The sequence below is a fragment of the Haematobia irritans genome, chromosome 2 (genome assembly GCF_050003625.1).
Source record: "Haematobia irritans isolate KBUSLIRL chromosome 2, ASM5000362v1, whole genome shotgun sequence".
NCBI lineage: Eukaryota > Metazoa > Arthropoda > Insecta > Diptera > Muscidae > Haematobia > Haematobia irritans.
In genome coordinates this window covers 36,678,750-36,699,656 of record NC_134398.1, presented here as the reverse complement: position 1 = coordinate 36,699,656, position 20,907 = coordinate 36,678,750, and positions in this window count along the sequence as shown.

Here is a 20,907-nt window from a genome sequence, read left to right as displayed (position 1 = left end):
TAACTGTTCTTAATTATATGAAAAATGTACATAATCATAACACATTTATTGTTACACATAATGTAATTTTTCATAAATTTATTGGAATTTACTAGATTGTCCTTAAAATATGTCTTAAAATATAATCATAATTATAATGGAACTATTCTTAACTATATGGAAAACATTCATACCATAAAACATTTATTCGTAAATATAATGTAATTTTTCATAAATGTATTGCAATTTACTAGATTACCCTTAATATGTCACGAAAATATAATCATAATAATAATCTAACTATTCTTAAATATATATTTGTTCTTAAATGAGATTTTTCATAAATGTTACTCAATATACCCGATTGGCCTTCGATTGTGCAAAGAAATATAATCATAATCAGAATGTAACTAACAAATTATGTGGAAAATATTTGCGCACTTAAGACATTAGTTTTTGAATGTAATGTATTACTAGTATTACTAGTCACTAGATTGTTCTTAAAATATGTTATAAATTATATGGAAAATATTTGTAAACAAACTACATGTCTTCTTAAATATAATTATGTGGAAAATATTTGCACACTTAAGACATTAGTTTTTGAATGTAATGTATTTTTTTCATAAATGTATTACTTGTGACTAGATTGTTCTTAAAATATGTTCTAAATTATATGGAAAATATTTGTAAACAAAATACATGTCTTCTTAAATATAATGTAATTTTTATTCATAAACATTATACATTTGTTTTTACATATAATGTAATTTTTCATAAATCGTATGTAATTAATCATATTCATTGAATTATATAAAAATAATTCAATGAACTTAACCGAAGGTGTTGGAATCCTCTAGAACTTTTCCATACGAATAACATCACAATGTTGAAAACAGATGAGGTTTAGAGGTATACGAAAAAATCTTATCATTGGCCTACACAAAAAATGGATTTTAGAACTATAGAGATTCACGTTTAACATAAGATTGAAGATATTGAGAGAATTGGATGGAAAGTGAAAATATTAAAAATATTCAGAGGGTAATAGAAGAAATCGCGGGAAAACCGAAGTGACTATGAATGTGATCTCAGTCTCACGACAATTAGCAATGGTACGAGCAACAAAAGATTTATACACATTTAAATGCTGGAGGGTTTTAACGTTGGCCATTTGTGATTTTGCAGCCAAATGTAAACAATCACACTATCACGCTTGAATTCCATTAGGAATAATTTCATTTCTAAAAATCTAAATGCTTTTGTAAGTTTGTAAATAATAAAATGTAATGCCACTGGAGTAAATCTATCAGCTATCAGATGAACGGAAACGATCGCAACTTGAAGTCGGTTGCAATACTTATCAGACACACTGTAAACACAGAATTTCTCGTTGGGACAGATGATTTAAAGGCCACAATACTGACTTGGGTGTATACCAGCTGACTTGAGAGTTTAAAACTCTCAATTCTATCTACCTACCTAAGATGGCACCTATCTGTCTAAGGTATGGGTTTCTTTTACCGATTTAAGATAAATTTTTCTTCAGAGTAAAAATTTCAAAATTGTTTTCAAAGACCATGCTCACGAAACAAATTCCGCTCACATAGAAAAATTCTCTCACGGACAAGATTTAAATAAAATTGTATGGTGAAGAAACCAGAGCACCATCGGTATATACTAAAGAAACGATTTAGAAAAATAGTATTAGGTTAGTTCGTGAGAATTTATGAGTTCAGAGAGAATAAAAAGAAAGAATAAAAAGAGGACGAAAATTTCTCTTCTACAAAAACAACAAAGGTCAACCGCACAATGCCTGCAGCTTTGGTATTACCGACGTTGCGGTCGAAGGGCTGTTAAAAAAAAATTGTTTATAAAGGCATCGGCAGTTATAATTTCAAATAGTCTGCTAAAAAATTTAATAGAATGAAAACGTTTATAATAAAGAACATTTGTTACTATTTAGAAAGTAGGTTTTAAATGTCTGCCACCTACTGACGCAGTTTCGCTTCACAGTTTCGTTCTCTTGTGTTTCTATTCTCTCCGATGAGTTTTTTGCCGCGGTTGCCACAGTTGGTAGAATTCTACCAACAATGGTCGATTTTGTACTGTTTGGTACATTACATAGAATTGTTTCTGTTTTGGTAGATTTTGCAAATAATAAAATACGGACAAATTTTTTTATACAAAAAAAAATATTGGACAAAATTTTCTTAAGAAATAAAATTTTGACAAACTTTTCTATATAAAAAATTTTTTGATAAAATTTTCTATGAAATAAAATTTTGAAAATTTTTTTTTTGACAAAATTTTCTGTAGAAATAAAATTTTGACAAAATTTTCTATAGAAATAAAATTTTGACAAAATTTTCTATAGAAATAAAATTTTGACAAAATTTTCTATAGAACTAAAATCTGGACAAAATTTTCTATAGAAATAAAATTTTGACAAAATTTTCTATAGAAATAAAATTTTGACAAAATTTTCTATAGAAATAAAATTTTGATAAAATAATCAATAGAAATAAAAATTTGACCAATTTTTTGATAGAAATACAATTTTGACAAATTTTTCTATAGAAATAATATTTTGACAAAATTTTCTATAGAACAAAAATTTTGACAAAATTTTCTATAGAAATAAAATTTTGATAAATTTTTCTATAGGAATAAAATTTTCACAAAATTTTCTATAGAAATAAATGTTTGAAAACACTTTCTATAGAAATAAAATTTGGACAAAACTTTGTATAGAAATTTAATTTTTTACACAATTTTCTATAGGAATAAAATTTTGACAAAACTTTCTATAGAAATAAAATTTTGACAAAACTTTCTATAGAAATAAAATTTTGACAAAAATTTCTATAGAAATAAAATTTTGACAAAATTTTTTATAGAAATAAAATTTTAACAAAATTTTCTATGAAAAAAATTTTTGACAAAATTTCCTATAGAAATAAAATTTTGACAAAATTTCCTATAGAAATAAAATTTTGACAAAATTCTCTATAGACATAAATGTTCTATAAAAATAAAATTTTGACAAAATTTTCTATAAGAATAAAATTTTGACAAAATTTTCTATAGAAATAAAATTTTGACAAAACTTTCTATAGAAATAACATTTTGACAACATTTTCTATTGAAATAAAATTTTGACAAAATTTTCTATAGAAATAAAATTTTGACAAAATTTTTTTATAGAAATAAAATTTTAACAAAATTTTATATGGAAAGAAATTTTTGACAAAATTTCCTATAGAAATAAAATTTTGACAAAATTTCCTATAGAAATAAAATTTTGACAAAATTTTCTATAAGAATAAAATTTTGACAAATTTTCTATAGAAATAAAATTTTGACAAAATTTTCTATAGAAATAAAATTTTGCAAAATAAGATTTTTTTGTTTGGTAGTCTTTTGATAAAATTTTTCCACATATTGGTAGAATTATTTATTCACCAGCGAGTATAGGTGAACCTGAGCTCTAATTTCGAAAGCTGTTCGTGAGTACAAATTTTCAACTGAGAGTGTAAACTAAATTAGCCTAATATGCGCTAGTTCTAGTTCAAACTAACCAGGCCGAAGCCCATAATAATATGATAAAATGGTTTAGAACCAATAACCAACGCACTCATCATTCCATACGACAAAAAAATATTTCACCAATTTGAAACACCAGAGAAAATTGTTTTTTTTTTCTTTTTTTGTAAAACACCAAAAGATTTATCCAAAAAGAAGATTACACTACTACCACGTGCCCAGTATAATGACACAAAACAATCGTCAAAATGGAACACAAGTTCGTGGTCCGACACTTGTTTGTTGCTTTTTTTTCGGGTATGGCCCACAAAAGAATCAAGAGTTCATTAAATTGCCATAGTAATTTCATTTTGGAAAGAAGAGACGAAAAAAAAAAACCAAACAACAATCATAGCCTAGCTATTTGTTGAAATCCAATTATGTTGAGACTAAATGACAACAAAACACAAATGAGGCGGATAGATGTCAATGTACATTGACCATCAAATTTTAAAATTCAGTGCGTGTAAACCGACAAAAAAATAAAAGAAAATCCTCCACTAGAAACCGGCAAACCATCATGTACTTTAAAGTAAAGCAAAGTAAATATACAATGAGAAATTGATATTTACTTGTGTGAAATTTAATCTTGTTTAAGTTGTTATTTTCTTGTAAGCTATTAAATAGCAAACTACTTGAAATTTTAAATTAAAAAAAAAGAAACTAACACGGTAACTGGTTAGCAATCATACGAGGGTAATAGACTATTTTTTCTAATAAAATAGGCCTTGTTCGAAATTAAATCTCAAATACAACATTACCGATCTTAAGAAGGCCTTGCAAGTCAAAGTTTATGAAAAATGAGTGGTTAATTAAACTTACTGTAAAATACTGTGGTGATTTAATTTACCTGAAATGAAAAAGAAAAGTTAAATCATTAATTTTATATAAAATTTTTTGCATTTTTAAAATCTAAATTGTAACTCTCTTAAGTTGCATAACTTTGGTGATTTAATTTAGGTATTTTTATACATTTTTTTTTAAATTTTATTTCTATAGAAACTGTTTGCAAAATTTAATTTTTATAGAAAATGTTTGCAAAAGTTTATTTCTATGGAAAAAATTTGAAAAATTTTAATTCTAGAGAAAATTTTTGCACAATTTTATTTCAATAGAATTTTTTTTGCACAATTTTATTTCAATAGAATTTTTTTTGCAAAATTTTATTTCTATAGAAAATTTTGTCAAAATTTTATTTCTATAGAAAATTTTGTAAAAATTTTATTTCTATAGAAAATTTTGTCAAAATTTTATTTCTATAGAAAATTTTGTCAAAATTTTATTTCTATAGAAAATTTTGTCAAAATTTTATTTCTTTAGAAAATATTGTCAAAATTTTATTTCTATAGAAAATTTTGTCAAAATTTTATTTCTATAGAAAATTTTGTCAAAATTTTATTACTATAGAAAATTTTCTCAAAAATTTCATTTCTATAGAAAATTTTGTCAAACTTTTATTTCTAAAGGAAATTTTGTCAAAATTTTATTTCTATAGAAAATTTTGTCAAAATTTTATTTCTATAGAAAATTTTGTCAAAATTTTATTTCTATAGAAAATTTTGTCAAAATTTTATTTCTATAGAAAATTTTGTTAAAATTTTATTTCTATAGAAAATTTTGTCAAAATTTTATTTCTATGGAAAATTTTGTCAAAATTTTATTTCTATAAAAAAATTTGTCAAAATTTTATTTCCATAGAAAATTTTATCAAAATTTGTACTTCTATAGAAAATTTTGTCAAAATGTTATTTCTATAGAAAATTTTGTCAAAATTTTATTTCTATAGAAAATTTTGTCAAAATTTTATTTCTATAGAAAATTTTGTCAAAATTTTATTTCTGTAGAAAATTTTGTCAAAATTTTATTTCTATAGAAAATTTTGTCAAAATTTTATTTCTATAGAAAATTTTGTCAAAATTTTATTTCTATAAAAAAATTTGTCAAAATTTTATTTCCATAGAAAATTTTATCAACATTTGTATTTCTATAGAAAATTTTATCCAAATTTGTATTTCTATAGAAAATGTTATCAAAATTTTATTTCTATAGAAAAGTTTGTCAAAATCTTATTTCTATAGAAAATCTTGTGAAAATTGTGTATCTATAGAAAATTTTTTTAAAATTTTATTTCTATGGAAAATTTTATTCAAACTTTATTTCTATAGAAAATTTTGTCAAAATTTTATTTCTATAGAAAATTTTGTCAAAATTTTATTTCTGTAAAAAATTTGTCAAAAAATTATTTCTATAGAAAAAAATTGTCAAAATTTTATTTCTATAGAAAATTTTGCCGAAATTTTTTTCTATTGAAATTTTTGTCAAAATTTTATTTCTATAGAAAATTTCGTCACAATTTTATTTATATAGAAAATGTTGTCAACATTTTATTTCTATAGAAAATTTTTTCAAAATGTCATTTCTATAGAAAATTTTGTCAGAATTTTATTTTTATAGAAAGTTTTTTTTTCAAACTTTTATTTCTACAGAAAATTTTGTCAAAATTTTATTTCTATAGAAAATTTTGTCAAAATTTTATTTGTATAGAAAATTTTGTCAAAATTTTATTTGTATAGAAAATTTTGTGAAAATTGTATTTGTATAGAAAACTTTATTTCTATAGAAAATTTTGTCAAAATTTTAGTTGTATAGAAAGTTTTGTAAAAATTTTGTTTGTATAGAAAATTTTGTAAAAATTTTATTTCTATAGAAAATATTGTCAAAATGTTATTTTCATAGAAAATTGTGTCAAAATCTTTTTTCTATAGAAAATTTTGTCAAAATTGTGTATCTATCGAAAATTTTTTTAAAATTTTATTTCTATGGAAAATTTTATTCAAACTTTATTTCTATAGAAAATTTTGTCACAATTTTATTTATATAGGACATTTTGTCAAAATTTTATTTCTATAGAAAATTTTGTCAAAATTTTATTTCTATAGAAAACTTTGTCAAAAAATTATTTCTATAGAAAAAAATTGTCAAAATTTTATTTCTATAGAAAATTTTGCAAAATTTTATTTCTATAGAACATTTTGGCAAAATTTCATTTCTATAGAAAATTTGTCACTTTTTTTTTTTAGAAATTTTAACAGTTTGGCTGATAAGTACCCGGTCTGACACATAGATGGCGTCGCTAGTATTAAATGCATATTATGTTTATATAGTACCAACCTTCAAATGATTCGTGTCAAAATTTGACGTCTGTAAGTCAATTAGTTTGTGAGATAGAGCGTCTTTTGTGAAGCAACTTTTGTTATTGTGAAAAAATGGAAACAAAAGGAATTTCGTATTTTGATAAAATACTGTTTTCTGAAGGGAAAACATACGGTGGAAGCAAAAACTTGGCTTGATAATGAGTTTCCAGACTCTGCCGCAGGGAAATCAACAATAATTGATTGGTATACCAATCAATTATTTTGAATTTTGCATATATGCAAAATTCAAGCGTGGTGAAATGAGCACGGAGGACGGTAAACGCAGTGGACGCCCGAAAGAGGTGGTTTCCGACGAAAACATCAAAAAAATCCACAAAATGATTTTGAATGACCGTAAAATGAAGTTGATCGAGATAGCAGAGGCCTTAAAGATATCAAAGGAACGTGTTGGTCATATCATTCGTCAATATTTGGAGATGCGGAAGCTCTGTGCAAAATGGGTGCCACGCGAGCTCACATTTGACCAAAAACAACAACGTGTTGATGATTCTGAGCGGTGTTTGCAGCTGTTAACTCGTAATACACCCGAGTTTTTCCGTCGATATGTCACAATGGATGAAACATGGCTCCCTCACTAAACTGCTGAGATCAATCGACAGTCGGCTGAGTGGACAGCGACCGGTGAACCGTCTCCGAAGCGTGGAAAGACTCAAAAGTCCGCTGGCAAAGTAATGTCCTCTGTTTTTTGGGATGCGCATGGAATAATTTTTATCGATTATCTTGAGAAGAGAAAAACCATCAACAGTGACTATTATATGGCGTTATTGAAGCGTTTGAAGGTCGAAATCGCGGCAAAACGGCCCCATATGAAGAAGAAAAAAGTGTTGTTCCACCAAGACAACGCACCGTGCCACAAGTCATTGAGAACGATGGCAAAAATTCATGAATTGGGCTTCGAACTGCTTCCTCACCCACCGTATTCTCCAGATCTGGCCCCCAGCGACTTTTTCTTGTTCTCAGACCTCAAAAGGATGCTCACAGGGAAAAAATTTGGCTGCAATAAAGAGGTGATCGCCGAAACTGAGGCCTATTTTGAGGCAAAACCGAAGGAGTACAACCAAAATGGTATCAAAAAATTGGAAGGTCGTTATAATCGTTGTATCGCTCTTGAAGGTAACTATGTTGAATAATAAAAACGAATTTTGACAAAAAATGTGTTTTTCTTTGTTAGACCGGGGACTTATCAGCCAACCGTTATTTTTATAGAAAATTTTATTTCTATAGAAAATTTTGTTAAAATTTTATTTCTATAGAAACTTTTTGTCAAAATGTTATTTCGTTAGAAAATTTTATTTCTATACTGGTCGAAAACCTATGTTGTTAGCACCTATATTTCCTGTATATTTTCATTCATTATTATTGTAAATATATAAATAAATAAATTTATTTCTATAGAAAAAATTGTCAAAATTTAAGTTATATATAAAATTTTGTCAAAATTATATTTCTATAGAAAATTTTGTCAAAATTTTATTTCTATAGAAAATTTTGTCAAAATTATATTTCTATAGAAAATTTTGTCAAAATTTTATTTCTATAGATAATTTTGTCAAAATTTTATTTCTATAGAAAATTTTGTCAAAATTTCATTTTTATAGAAAATTTTCTCAAAATTTTATTTCTATAGACAATTGAAGTTCCTCTTACACGCACAGAAAAAAACTTGTTTGGACATGGTTGCCGCATCCATTTAATGCTTATCTAGAGTATGTAATTATACCGATAACCATGTATTTTGTCTTTGTAAAAATAATTTTCGAGCAGAGAAAAAGTTATGCTGGCAATAAGTATTTAAATGGTTCGCAAATGCCGCAAACAAGTTCTATTATTTAAATAATAGAATTTGAGACCATTACATGGTCGGGAGAATCATGTACCTGACCATTCAATTTTTTTAGACTTTTTCGCAGGGAAAAACGTATTTTTATAAGTTACGTATAGACATGTCTAGAACCATTACATGGCCATAAAGACCATGTAAACTGTTTTCGTGACCATTTAATTGTTTAACTGTTTTGCAGCGAAAAGAATTTTATAAAAACATAGAGCAGGTACACACGATTTTCATTTTGCGCGTCAGTTGTGTGTTGATTTTTTCTTGGAATGGACGGAGAATATGGAATTACTGTGTTTTATGTTAATTTATGTATTCAGAAGTGGCACGTGGTTTTTTGTGAGGAAACAGGAAAGTGTAATTGACAAAAATGTACCTGGTTTTTTTTTCTGCATATAATTTATTTTTATTTGCAGTTACATGATGTAGCCACCGTGGTGCAATGGTTAGCATGTCCGCCTTGCATAGACAAGGTCGTGGGTTCGATTCCTGCTTCGACCGAACACCAAAAAGTTTTTCAGCGGTGGATTATCCCACCTCAGTAATGCTGGTGACATTTCTGAGGGTTTCAAAGCTTCTCTAAGTGGTTTCACTGGAATGTGGAACGCCGTTCGGACTCGGTTATAAAAGGGAGGTCCCTTGTCATTGAGCTTAACATGGAATCGGGCAGCACTCAGTGATAAGAGAGAAGTTCACCAATGTGGTAGCACAATGGACTGAATAGTCTAAGTGAGCCTGATACATCGGGCTGCCACCTAACCTAACCTAACATGATGTATGCGTTTGTATATTATATTTTCAAATAAACAATGATTTAATTTATAAATAAATAAAAAACCAATAAATAAAGTTAATTTTGTGTTTTCTTTTCTCAAGTTGCATTCTTTTTTCGACGACGAAAAAAGTTTTTTCATAAAGATCAAAACATTTTAAGTTGTGACCATGTCCTTTATACTGGAAGAAAAACATTTTTGATGAATATCATAACATTTGAGATCGTGACCATTGTCTTTTGATTCAAACTAAATTATTTTTATCAATATAATAACATTTTAGATGAGGACAATTTTATTATTCTTAGAACCATGTTCATTGAGCAAACATGGTTGCAGGTGAAAATGTTACACGCTCGCCGCAAAAATAGCTCCTATCATTTTATTTTGCTCGAATATGATTGTGACAATCATGTTTCTTCTCTGCGTGTAGTTGCAAAGGAATGTTTTGCAAAACATCAAGAATTCTACCAATCTACCAAACAGTAAAAAATCTAACACCCAAGGAAATTCGTGTGTTTCCCCATTTGATGTTTTCGTTTTTGTTTTAAGGCCAAAATAAGGCCTCCCACTTCTAACCTTGTCTTGTCACAACTCTACTCAGGACACCTCTCTATAGGATCCACTTACTTACAAAAACCAAAACCCTCAAAAACATCTTCGTTTACAATGCAATGTCAACAACAACCAACAGCAAAATGAAACAATAGAGCATAACTGCCTTTCACTTTCTATGGCAATTTCTCTGGCATTTTGTTTGCATGAACTCAATGTTAATGATGCTCTCAAATCTTTCGCTCTATGTCGTCTACATTGCAAAAATGTATGTGTATTTATTTGCTTATTTCTATTTATTTTCTCAAATAGCTTTTTCTTTATTTTATTCATAACAATTTCTATACGTTTTTTTTGTCTTTTATCGTTTGTATTGCGAAAATGATTTTCTTATCTTCGCGTAACTAGAAAAAGGGCGACGATGAACACACAAACAAGGCGGAAAAACGTGCAGGGGATCTAATGAGGCCTTTTGAAGAGAAGTCGCATAATGCCTGGTTGTGTTGGCAATATATTCGCGTACTACTTGGACGACATGTAGTGTATTTTATTTGGCCGCCGTATCACTCGACGATGTCTACGAGTTACGGAGCAAAAAAAAAGCAATAACAACAATACAACCAAGCAAAAAAAAAAAACAAAAAGTAATCAGAGCTGTGAGCTATGATGATGATTATTTAGTCTGTTTGGTATTAATAAGTGATTGTTTTGTTGTCGGTCTATTACTTTTAGTTTGCGTCATTTGATGCTGGGTACCTTAGGCGGACACGTGACGGCTTCAATAATTGTTAGAGTGAAAGGTTATTGGAATTATATAGAATCTCGCTGTTGTTGACGAATTTAAAGTAGGGATTTTCCATTTTTTTAAAATGATGTTGGGAATATTATCATCGTGATCATGATCGCATGGTGGTTATGTAGCTCAAAAGAAAAAATTAAAAAAAAAAATCTATAGAAATAAAGTTTTGACCAAATTTTCTATAGAATTAAAATTTTTGAGAAAATTTTCTATAGAAATAAAATTTTGAAGAATTTTTCGATAGAAATAAAATTTTTGATAAAATTTTCTACAGAAATAAAATTTTGACAAAATTTTCTATAGGAATAAAAATTTTGATAAATTTTTCTATGGAAATAAAAATGTTGAAAAAATTTCCTATAGAAATAAAATTTTGAGAAAATTTTCTATAGATATCATTTATTGATAAATTTTCTATAGAAATTAAGTTTTTGACAAAATGTTCTACAAAAATAAAATTTTGATAAAATTTTCTATAGAAATATAATTTTGACAAAATTTCTATAGAAATAAAATTTTGACAAAATTTTCTAAAGAAATAAAATTTGGACAAAATTTTCTACAGAAATAAAATTTGGACAAAATTTTTTCTATAGAAATAAAATTTTGACAAATATTTCTATAGAAATAAAATTTTGACAAAATTTTCTATCGAAATAAAATTTTTACAAAATTTTCTGTAGAAATAAAAGTTTGAAAAAACTTTCTATAAAAATAAAATTCTGACAAAATTTTCTATAGAAATAAAATTTTTGACAAAATTGTTTATAGAAATAAAAGTTTGAAAAAACTTTCTATATAAATAAAATTTTGACAAAATTTTCTATAGAAATAAAATTTTGACAAAATTTTCAATAGAAATAATTTTTTTGCGAACATTTTCTATAGAAATAAAATTTTGACAAAATTTTCTATAGAAATAAAATTTTGGCAAAATTTTTTACAGAAATAAAATTTGGCAAAATTTTTTACAGAAATAAAATTTTGACAAAATTTTCTATAGAAATAAAATTTTGACAAAATTTTTTACAGAAATAAAATTTTGGCAAAATTTTTTACAGAAATAAAATGTTGACAAAAATATTCTATAGAAATAAAATTTTGACACAATTTTCTATAGAAATAAAATTTTGACAAAATTGTCTATGAAAATAACATTTTGACAAAATTTTCTATAGAAGTAAAATTTTGACAAAATTTTCTATAGAAATAAAATGTTGACAAAATTTTCTATAAAAATACAATTTTGACAAAATTTTCTATAGAAATAAAATTTTGACAAAATTTTCTATAGAAATAAAATTTTGACAACATTTTTTACAGAAATAAAATTTTGACAAAATTTTCTATAGAAATAAAATTTTGACAAAATGTTCTATAGAAATAAAATTTTTACAACATTTTTTATAGAAATAAAATTTTGACAAAATTTTCTAAAGAAATAAAATTTTGACAAAATGTTCTATAGAAATAAAATTTTGACAAAATTTTCTATAGAAATAAAATTTTGACAAAATTTTTTATAGAAATAAAATTTTCAAAAAAAATTGCTATAGATATACAATTTTGACAAAATTTTTGCTGCAAGTAGAGGATGCTCATGTGGTATGTGGTAATTCCGAAACGTGCGTCCATCCAACCATCTTGCAGTCTATAGGGCTTTGCCCAAATAAATTTGACAAACATTCTTTTCCTCTGTTGGTTAAGCTACACTTGTAGTTTAGTCAATGTATGGTTTTAAGCTGCAATAAAAACAACAAAATTTTCTATAGAAATAAAATGTTGACAAAATTTTCTATAGAAATAAAATTTTGACAAAATTTTCTATAGAAAGAAAATTTTGACAAAATTTTCTATAGAAATAAAATTTTGACAAAATTTTCTATAGAAATAAATTTTTGACAAAATTTTCTATAGAAATAAAATGTTGACAAAATTTTCTATAGAAATACAATTTTGACAAAATTTTCTATAGAAATACAATTTTAACAAAATTTTCTATAGAAATACAATTTTAACAAAATTTTCTATAGAAATAAAATTTTAACAAAATTTTCTATAGAAATAAGATTTTGACAAAATTTTCTACAGAAATAAAATTTTGACAAAATTTTCGAAAGAAATAAAAATTTTGATAAATTTTTCTATGGAAATAAAATTTAAAAAAAAAAATTCTATAGAATTAAAATGTTGAGAAAATTCTCTATAGATATAATTTTTTGATAAATTTTCTATAGAAATAACATTTTGACAAAATGTTCTTCAGAAATAAAATTTTAAAAAAATTTTCTAAAGAAATAAAAATTTTGATGAATTTTTCTATGGAAATAAAATTTTTGAAAAAATTTCCTATAGAACTAAAATCTTGAGAAAATTTTCTATAGATATAATTTTTTAACAAATTTTCTTTAGAAATAAAATGTTGACAAAACGTTCTATAGAAATAAAATATTGACAAAATTTTCTATAGAAATAAAAATTTGGAGAACATTTTCTAAGAAATATAATTTTGACAAAATTTTCTGTAGAAATAACATTTTGACAACATTTTCTATAGAAATAAGATAGAAATAAAATTTGGAAAAAATTTTTCTATAGAAATAAAATTTTTACAAAATTTTCTATATAACTAAAATTTTTACAACATTTTCTATAGAAATAAAATTTTGAAAATTGTTTCTATAGAAAATAGAGGGTGCACGTGACACGAAATTGTCGTGACTCATACTGACGACAACGGCGTGAGTGTGCGTGATTAACCAACCAAATGTCGTGCGTGAGCGTGAGTCACCATGCTCACGAAAATAATCCCGCTTACGAACATAAAATGCTTACGAGTTGAATTCATTTATAATTTTAGTGATATCCTAGGTGGTAAGAGTTTTATAACGCACTCGATATTAACCATACTCATGTTTTCAGTCAGGTTCTATAGGTAAATCACTCATAAAATTATTCGTGAGTCACGAGGTTTTTCGTGAATCACGACATTAAAAATATTTTCGTGCGTGAGTACATATTTCCTTTTCGTGAGCGTGCGTGAACGTGAGTCCTACCAAAACATATTGTGCGTGACTATGCGTGAATAAGATTTCTCTGTCGTGAATGTGCGTGAGCGTGAGAAAAATATTACTCACGTGCACACCTCTAATAGAAATAAAGTTTTGACAAAATTTTCTATAGAAATATAATAGTAATAAAATTTTTGAAAAATTTTTCTATAGAAATAAAATTGTGACAAAAATTTCTATAGAAATATAATAGAAATAAAATTTTGACAAAATTTTCTGTAGAAATACAATTTTGACAAATTTTTATATAGAAATAAAATTTTTGATAAAATTTTTTACAGAAATAACATTTTGACAAAATTTTCTATAGAAATAAAAATTTTGATCAAATTTTCTATGGAAATAAAATTTTGACAAAATTTTTTTATAGAAATAACATTTTGACAACATTTTCTATAGAAATAAGATTTTGACAAAATTTTCTACAGAAATAAAATTTTGACAAATTTTTCTATAGAAATAAGATTTTAACAAAATTTTGTATTGAAATAAGAAGTTTGATAAAATTTTCTATGGAAATAAAATTTTAACAAAATTTTCTATAGAATTAAAATTTTGACAAAATTTTCTATATAAATAAACTTGTAACAGAATTTTCTACAGAAATAAAATTTTGTTAAAAATTAGAACAATTTTGTCAACATATTATTTCTATAGAAATCAAATTTTGATAAAATTTTCTATAGAAATACAAATTTTGACACATTTTTTATAGAAATAACATTTTGACAAAATTTTCTTTAGAAATAAATAATGGACAAATTTTTTCTATAGAAATAAAATTTTGAAAAATTTTTCTATAGAAATAAAATTTTGACAAAATTTTCTATAGAAATAAAATTTTGAAAAATTTTTCTATAGATATACAATTTTGACAAAATTTTCTATAGAAATAAGATTTTGACAAAATTTTCTACAGAAATAAATTTTTGACAACATTTTCTATTGAAATAAGAATTTTGATAAAATTTTCTATGGAAATAAAATTTTAAAAAAATTTTCTAAGAAATAAAATTTTGACAAAATTTTCTATAGAAGTAAACTTGTAACAGAATTTTCTACAGAAATAAAATTTTTAACAAATTTTATTTCTGTAGAAATAATATGTTGACAAAAATGTTCTGTAGAACATTTTGGTCAACATATTATTTCTATAGGAATGAAATTTTGATAAAATTTTCTACAGTATTAAAATTTTGATAAAATTTGCTATGGAAATACAAATTTTGACAAATTTTTTATAGAAATAACATTTTGACAAAATTTTCTATAGAAATAAAATTGTGAAAATTTTTTCTATAGATATACAATTTTGACAAAATTTTCTATAAAAAAGAAAAAAATTTCTACAGAAATAAATTTTTGACAATATTTTCTATTGAAGTAAGAATTTTGATAAACTTTTGTATGGAAATAAAATTTTAACAAAATTTTCTATAGAAATAAAATTTTGACAAAATTTTCTATAGAAATAAACTTGTAACAGAATTTTCTACAGAAATAAAATTTTTAACAAAATTACTACAGAACATTGTTGTCAACATATTATTTCTATAGAAATCAAATGTTGACAAAATTGTGTATAGAAATAAAATTTTGACAAAATTTTCTATAGAAATAAAATTTTTCATGTTAACCTGATACCGAAACAGGCAATTGACGTCCAAATGCATTATATCTAATTATACAATTACACTAGGCAACAAATATAAAACTTTTCTCTGTGAATTGTTTCTAGCATATTTTATATTTTTTATATGAATTTTTATGTTTTTTTTTTGCCACATTTTTACTTAAAAAACGCCGTTTTTTTACCTTTTTAAGTCGCTAACATCCAAACTACTTACCCGATTTGAAAATTTTCTGAGAATGAGTTGTAGACGGCTCAATTTTCTTTAATTTGAGTAGTATTAGGATCAAAAAGGTCAAAGAAAACGAAAGATATGCTCAAAATTGTAGGTGTACCTCCAAAAATTAAAAAAAAAAAAATTAAAAAAATTTTATCTCGAAAACCAATCGACAGAAATTTTAAAAATCATTTTCGTGTTTAGTAGGTCATAATCAATAAGAAAAAATATGCTAGAAACAATTCACAAAATGGTTGTTGGCTAGTGTTATTTTTCGAGCTTTATGGACAGATATAGATTAAAGAACATGGTTAATAGAGCCATTGAAAAGAAAACGCCAGATACAAATCTGGACTGTACATGTTTCGGTTCGGGCGAATGAACCTTTCCACAGCATTTAGTATAGATCTGGCTGGGAGAGATAACTCAATTTTGGGCCCTTTATGCTAACTCCTTATGGAGAAAACATTTGGGAATTTTTCCTTTTACAAATTGAATCATCTTTTCTCCCACTGTACATCATCTTTTCATATAACTTACAAGTCCCTTAATCTTATTTTTTTATGATGATGTACAGTGGGAGAGAAGATGATTTAATTTGTAAGAAATAAAAGTTTGAAAAAACTTCCTATATAAATAAAAGATTGACAAATTTTTCTATAGAAATAAAATTTTGACAAAATGTTCTACAGAAATAAAATTTTGGCAAAATTTTCTATAAGAATTAAATTTTGGCAAAATTTTCAATAGAAATAGATTTTTTGCGAACAGTTTCTATAGAAATAAAATTTTGACAAAATTTTCTATAGAAATAAAATTTTTGAGATCATTTTCTATAGAAATAAAATATTGACAAAATTTTCTATAGAAATAAAATTTAAAAAATTTAAAAAGAGCTCAGTTTGGTGATATTTTTGTCTGTGCATGTACATAAAATGGGATGTAAATATTTTTTTTGGTTATCTAGTCCAATCACTAGAGCTATATTAGATAATCGACTATACTTATTTATTGACAAAGTGATTATAAATGGCCAAAGTCAGCTGTTCTTCCATGAAATATTTGATACATGATAAAAATGAGTTCGAACATATCCAAAAGCACGCACCAAAAGCTTTTCATTTTTATTTTCCAGATTTTCCACTTATATGATTTTGAGATTTTTCCCCAAATAAAGATTATTGAATTCGACCCACTCCCTTTCCTCTTTGACGATTTGCTATAATTGCGGTCAAATGTTGGCGATGACTACCTATATGTTTACCATGCTGAACGTCCATTGCCAACGCCTTCTCTAACGACCCAATTGTTAAATTGTGGCCAATATGTTTTTTTTTTTTTGTTTCGGTATGGAATAAAATGGACTACGTGCCACAGGCTTTTTTTTGAAGAGAAAAAAATGGGCCCACAGAAAAACAATAAAAAAATGTATAATGATGCCACAACACATCCCTCCTCCTTCTGGCGTATGTATGTTCTGAACTCTAGACGACGATGAATGGATGGTTTGGTGGTATCCATTAAAAAAGTTTTAGCTGGTTTTCGAGTTGGAATCTTCACTTTAGCACACGTTTAAAGATCATAACCATAATTTCCGTTGTTTTTCCACGAGGCAGGCATTTTATATGAAAAAAAAAAACGCGCCACATGTTATCATAAAACAAAGCATAACACACGCACTGTAATTTAACCCTCGAAATGGTTTAAGGAAAACAATAAATTTTCATAAAATTCACAAAAAGAAAATTTGCTCTAAATTCTATGGACGGTGGAGAAGGAATGCAAAAAAAAAAAACTAAATGCCATCGAAATGAGGCCTTCCAGCATTAGGAGGAAAATGCATTCTTTCATTTTGATTCAATAGGCTCCACTATATCTGAAGGAAATTATTTTTCCGTTTCCAGTTTCTTTTTATATAGCAAGCATTGAAGGAAAATCTAGCGGAAGGTGAGAAAAAATAAATTAAATTGATGAATAAATAATAAAAATTAAGGTAATGGGAACTGGAACTGATGAAGGAGAACGTCATTTGAAATATCTTAAAGTCAATTTATTTATACACTCAAAATAAAAAAAAAAAATAGTTGTATCCAAAGATTTTTACTTTTCCCTAAGGATTTTGGCATTGATTTTGAGTCAAAAATGCGTCTTTTCCTAAAAAAAAATTAAGTCGAATTCTAGCTTTAAACGTAGGGCGTATAAAATTAAAATTATGGTACAGATCTCATTTAACGAATTTTCATTCACTTTTTGTGATATAATTATATTAAGTTATAGATCCAAAGTCCACAAAATATTGTTAGCTTATACTGAAAAATGCAATATCTCGGTTTACTCTAAAAACCATTTCCTTAGATTAACAAAAATATTGTATTTATTTTAAGAAAATTTGGACTTGCTTTAAAGAATTTAGTGGGGTACGAACATTTCAAAAGCTCGTAGCCTAATTTTAATGAAAAAAATCATTATTTATTATTTATTTATTTATTTATTACTTAATTTATTATAATTACAAATTATAATAAACTTATTTATACGGGCACTAGCAACTAGAGGCTATCGGCCTAGGTTAGGTTAGGTTAGGTGGCAGCCCGATGTATCAGGCTCACTTAGACTATTCAGTCCATTGTGATACCACATTGGTGAACTTCTCTCTTATCACTGAGTGCTGCCCGATTCCATGTTAAGCTCAATGACAAGGGACCTCCTTTTTATAGCCGAGTCCGAACGGCGTTCCACATTGCAGTGAAACCACTTAGAGAAGCTTTGAAAACCCTCAGAAATGTCACCAGCATTACTGAGGTGGGATAATCCACCGCTGAAAAAATTTTTGGTGTTCGGTCGAAGCAGGAATCGAACCCACGACCTTGTGTATGCAAGGCGGGCATGCTAACCATTGCACTACGGTGGCTATCGGCCTAAATTAAAGCAAAGATTGTGAGCTTTCTTTTAATTATACAATCTTTGATATTAGGCCTACATTTTTTGCAGTGTAGCAATTCCATGAGCTTGCGTGTATAACTCGTACATCACAAAGAAAAATGTCTTCGACCATTAAATTAACCTAAATTTAATTTATATTAATTTAAGTTTAATTATATTAATTTTTAAATTTTATAAATTTTTACAATCATAATAAATAATGAAGATATGGGGCTACTAAATATAGGTGCTACTAATAATATCGGTTTTCGACCTGATTTTTTTAAAAGTTAGTTTAATTTAATTTAAAGGATTAAGATTTAATTTAAATTAAAGTAAAATAATTAAATTCAAGTTGTACTTGATCGATTTAAACTTTATATATATTATTTTATTTAATATAAATTAATTATTAATTATTAGGTTAGGTGGCAGCCCGATTTATCAGGCTCACTTAGACTATTCAGTCCATTGTGATACCACATTGGTGAACTTCTCTCTTATCACTGAGTGCTGCCCGATTCCATGTTAAGCTCATGACAAGGGACCCCCTTTTTATAGCCGAGTCCGAACGGCGTTCCACATTGCAGTGAAACCACTTAGAGAAGCTTTGAAACCCTCAGAAATGTCACCAGCATTACTGAGGTGAAAAACTTTTTGGTGTTCGGTCGAAGCAGGAATCGGACCCACGACCTTTTGTATGCAAGGCACCACGGTGGCTCCCAATTATTAATTATTAAATAAGATTTAAATAAACTAAATTATATTAATTTAATTTAATCTAATCGAATTTAATGTAATACATTTTATTTGAATTTATTTCAATAAAATTATATGTAATATAGTTTAATTTTATTTTAATTAATTAAGATTAATTCATTTTAAATTGCTAAAATTTTAATTTTAATAAAATATGAATATTTAATCAAGTATGTTTTTTTTTGATGTCCAATAAAAACTGTGATTGATACTATCATTTTCGTGATTGAAGACATTTCAATTAAAAAATTAATTGGATCAATTAATTTCGTGATTGAATCAGGAAAACATTTTTTTCTGTGTAATAATTTCAAATTAAAATAAATAATTTCAAATTAATGATACTAAATTTAATTTAATTAAAAAACGTTTAAATTAAAATGTTAATATATTTATATATTTATTTAAATTATACTAAATATATAGTAAATATACTCCCTCAAAAAAGCGTCGTTGTGAGGATTCAGAAGTGGTGCAAAACTGACGCCGAAGCGATGAATTTACCATGGGCTTGTCATAGGATCACGGTTGCCACTTTAGCCAAAAATAATCTACCAAAATTTTAAAAACTACCGAATAACAATTCTTATTTTCCAGTGTATGTTCAATTTTTTGTGGTTATTATGAAAAAAATGGCTTCTTAGGTTTTATTGCTTTATTTTAATAATGACTTTAAAGAAAATTTAGTCAAAATTTTATTATATTTAAAATTTATTTCTATAGAAAATTTTATCAAAATCTTTTTATAGAAAATTTTGTCTACATTTTATTTCTATAGCAAATTTCATCAAAATTTTATTTCTATAGAAACTTTTGTCCCGGTCGAAAACCTATGTTGTTAGCACCTATATTACCTGTTTATTTTCATAATTCATTATGATTATAAATATATAAATAAATAAATAAATAAGAAAATTTTGTCAACATTTTATTTCTGTAGAAAATTTTGTCAAAATTTTATTTCTATAGAAAATTTTGTCAACATTTTATTTCTATAGAAAATTTTGTCAAAATTTTATTTCAATAGAAAAATTATTTTTTATTAATTTCTATAATTATGATATATTAAAAATTCCAATGTGGTGTTGTGAATTTTTTTATTGAAATAGAAAATGTTGTCAAAATTTTATTTTATAGACAATTTTATTTTTATAGAAAATTTTGTCAAAATTTTATTTCTATAGAACATTTTGTCAAAATTTTATTTCTACAGAAAATTTTGTCAACATTTTATCTCTATAGAAAATTTTGTCAAAATTTTCTTTTTATAGAAAATTTTGTCAAAATTTTCTTTTTATAGAAAATTTTGTCAAAATTTTATTTCTATAGAAAATTTTGTAAAAATTTTATTTCTACAGAAAATTTTGTCAACATTTTAACTCTATAGAAAATTTTGTCAAAATTTTCTTTTTATAGAAAATTTTGTCAAAATTTTATTTCTATAGAAAATTTTGTCAAAATTTTATTTCTATAGAAAATTTTTTCAAAATTTTATTTTTATAGAAAATTTTGTCAAAATTTTATTTGTATAGAAAATGTTGTCAAAATTTCATTTCTATAGAAAATTT